We start from the raw sequence: 3,881 nt of genomic DNA, 5'->3' as shown, positions 1-3,881 counted from the left end.
TACATTTTTTTTAAATTTCTTTATGAGAATCCAGTTGACTTTTAAAATTTTTATTCTTTAAGCTCTCACACATTTAACTTCCATGTCTTCCATAACCATAGAATTCTGGTGACACTGTTTACTTGGAAAACACAATTTTATCTTTAAGATGTCTTATCCCTTTGCAAACCATCAGCTGCAGGTTGGGCTTTTCAACATTTTAAGTGTTGGTACCTCTCCTTGGGAAGAGGACATTTAAACATTGCCTTTGAAAGACACACTTAAGATTGCTCTTCGACTTGAGTCTTTGCAATCTGTATCCTAATATTTGTGAGTTTGGAGTCTGAGCATTAGCATATGTTGTGCTAATTTTTTAGTTAAGCATTGAGCTATCCGTTGCAAGTGGAGCAGTCTGTTTACAAACCACAGTGGAAAATCTCTTGTGATGATTCCTAATATTTTGCAAAATACATACTTGTTTGTTGTAAATCAGATTGACAAAGTGTAAAAGAGAATATGGGGAGGACCTAATCTCTGAGCCGCACATCTAATATGACTACAAAATCCATGGTTTTTGCTGCTCTGTTTTTTGTGGATTGGGGTTTTTTTTTGGTACATAAGCAGAGTTCAGTTTAGCAAACTGGACAGAAGGCCGATAGGAAAGATAGTCTTGAAGTAATTTAGCACTTCATCAGTGCTTTCTTTTTAAAATACAAGCGTAGAAATCCTATGAGCAGAAAGCAGACTAATTCTTACTGCATGTTAATATTTCAACACTCGCCAGGCAAAAAGAGGATGTTTCCTTCCTTTAGATGTTGAAGTGGCAGAGCATGCCAAGAAGTTTAGCAAGTAAACTTCCAGGGTTTAAAACAGGGGAAAAGAACCAACCCTAGGCTCTTAGAGTGCTGTCAAAGAAAAGGGATGAGACATCTGAAGGGGCACAGGACTTCCTTGATACTGGATTGCTTTCCGTAAGCAGAGTGTCACCAGTCTTCGAGAGCATGGCTCGTGATGACGGTCTTGTGTCAGTCCACCACGGGCAGAATGAAAGGCCTCCATTGGGATGCAGCTGAACTCGCCTTTGAGTTAAACAAACACCCCTTCCACGTTTGAGCCGCTTGGGCCAGACTTCAAAAGCATGCTACTGGATACGAATTTCAGATAGTATTTTTAAACTTGACCACTGCACCATGGTTTTTCCTCTTGTTATCTTGCTTTGTCATTGCTTGCTCTCTGCTACAGCGTACTGCTTGTAGGCAGTCCCTGTACACTGTATCATTATTTTCTTAGTTTTAGCAAATGTAAGTACTCCAGATGCCTTTCTGTAGCCGTTGACTGCATGGTACTGCATGCAAAATCATCTTTTTGTTCAGGCCATTGTAGAAGTCTGTGTAGAAGATCTCTCTGTGTTCCTGTGTGCAGTGCTAGCTTGGAGCATACATTGCAAATACAGTTTGTGTTTCACTGCTGTGGCTGTGCATTGCATGTGTGTGTGTTGCTGTGTATGCCAAGTTACAGGTACTGCAGGACATACGGTTTGAGTAATTAATTCACTTCAAGTAAGTACTAAAAAAAATATTAAAAAAAAAAAAATCTGTGCTTCCCTGGGCCAGAGAGTTCTATACAGTGGCTTTTGTCACCCATACTGTTGTGTAAATGCAGTCTAGTTGTTCTGCTCAGAACCTACAGAAAGGCATGAGACCAGCTGAATTTGAGACTGCCACCGTGTACACACTTACTCATGCTCTTTCTGTGGGTTCTTAGCTGGCAGTCGTGCGTAACTACCATGGGACACATGTCAAAGATTTTTAAAGGAACTGGTTCCTTATGGGAGTGTTGGTTTGGGTTTTTTGAAGAGACTGGAAAGGCCGTGATAGGAAGGGAGGTTTTGGATTGTCGGGTGAAGCAGCCACAGGAGAGCAGCACAAGGCAAGTGTCTTTTAGATAGCAGCAAAGGACACTTCAAAAAGAAATGAAGCATTGACATTTCTGATGGGAAGATCTAAATACAGATGAGAACAAATGTCCCCTTCTGAAGAAGAACCTATTTCAACACTAAGAATTCAACTTTAAGTCGTACCTCCATTTACAAATGTGTTAGTTATACCAGCGTGCAGTCCTCTCAAAGGGATCTTAAAACCACGCCCCAGCTACAAAGAATGCTTTTTTTTTTTCTTTGTAAGGAGAAGCTGAGAGGATACATGTTAAGCCTAACACTGGCTTGCCCTGCTTCAGAAATACATAAAGGGCTCTTTTTGATAGTTGTGTCCTGTGGGTTCATGAGTGAGACACGGGGGTGCACTCCCTGTTTGATAGCCTCAGGAACGTTACCCTTGTAAGTAGCTTTTGGGTCTGTGTGAGCCATCCCATTGAACAGGCTCCAGAGACTCACTCCTTAGGCTTGTGGCTTTACCTGAGCCTTTGATCCCTTTATTTTGGAGAGGAGGGGAAATTTGTGCGTAGCTGTTTGGTAGGAGTGCAGTTTCTCTGCTGTCTCCTTTTGAAATGAAAAGAGATAGATGTACCCTGTGTAACCATGCAGATCTGTGATTCCAGAGGAGGGCCGTGAAGATGATCAGAGGGCTGGGGAACCTCTTCTATGAAGACAGGCTGAGAGAGTTGGGGTTGTTCAGCCTGGAGAAGAGAAGGCTCCAGGGGGACCTTACAGCAGCCTTCCAGTACCCAAAGGGCGCCTACAAGAAAGCCCGAGAGGGACTTTTTACAAGGACATGTAGTGGTAGGACAAGGGGTAATGGCTTTAAACTGAAAGAGGGTAGATTTAGATTGGATGTAAGGAAGAAGTTCTTGACTGTGAGGGTGGTGAGGCACTGGAACAGGCTGCCCAGAGAGGCTGTGGATGCCCCATCCCTGGAAGTGTTCAAGGCCAGGTCGGATGGGGCTTTGAGCAACCTGGGGTAGTGGAAGGTGTCCCTGCCCATGGCAGGGGGGCTGGAACTAGAGGACCTTTAAGGTCCCTTCCAGCCCAAACCATTCTATGATTCCCCAGTTGAAGGTAGAGGAATCTCTCAGGCATAACCATCTCGGCATCGCCTTTGGTGCGCCGGGCTTACTTAGCAGCCCTCCTTTAACAAGGCCATTCAGCAAGGGCCAAGTCAGCCTCTGCATATTTTGACTAAATGATTTGTCTGGGATTTCATACAGGTAATATCTAGTTCTTTTGTTTTCCTCTTTATTTTTAGATGATGCCTCTTGGGATGAGCCAGATAAGCTCAACTCAGCCAAAGCAAACTTGAGGGAGCTCAAAGTTGGCTATATTTGTCTGGGAATAACTAGTCTTACAGTGGAAATAAGCATCTTTCACTTCAATATGTTACGAAGCTGTTGCTCTCTATATGGGCACCCAGTTAGCCTAAAACCAGCTGGTTTCTGGAAGGGTTTGTGTTTAGTGTTTTGAAAGGCTGCAGCTTGAGTGCATCCAAAACTAGATGAAGCAGATAGGATTGGAACAGCTAAATTCATCTTAACATAGATTTAAGTTTTAGAGCAGTAGTTTGCAATGTCCCCTGGACTCAGACGTTACACTGCCTTGTGGTGGCAAGTGTATTCTCTTTGGCTTGGCAGACTGCATATGAATTGGTATTGTACTGGTTTGGACGATGTGCTACAATAGTTCGGAATTGGTTCATAAATTCCTGTGCTTCTCCCTTTAAAATCTAAACCTCTTCTGTTTATGCTCCTCCTAAATCAGGATTTGGTGTCTACACAGGCAGAAAACGCAATTCACTGACTCCTCGATCAAGTCTGTTTCCTTGTCCGGGTTGCCAGCGGGATATTGATCTTGGAGAACGTGGCATCAATGGCTTATTTCGCAATTTTATTCTGGAAACCATTGTGGAAAGGTACAGACAGGCAGCCAGGGCAGCCATTGCTATTATGTGCGA

This window comes from Haliaeetus leucocephalus, unplaced genomic scaffold (genome assembly GCF_000737465.1).
Source record: "Haliaeetus leucocephalus isolate CR32 unplaced genomic scaffold, Haliaeetus_leucocephalus-4.0 Scaffold369, whole genome shotgun sequence".
NCBI lineage: Eukaryota > Metazoa > Chordata > Aves > Accipitriformes > Accipitridae > Haliaeetus > Haliaeetus leucocephalus.
This window is presented reverse-complemented; position numbering follows the sequence as displayed.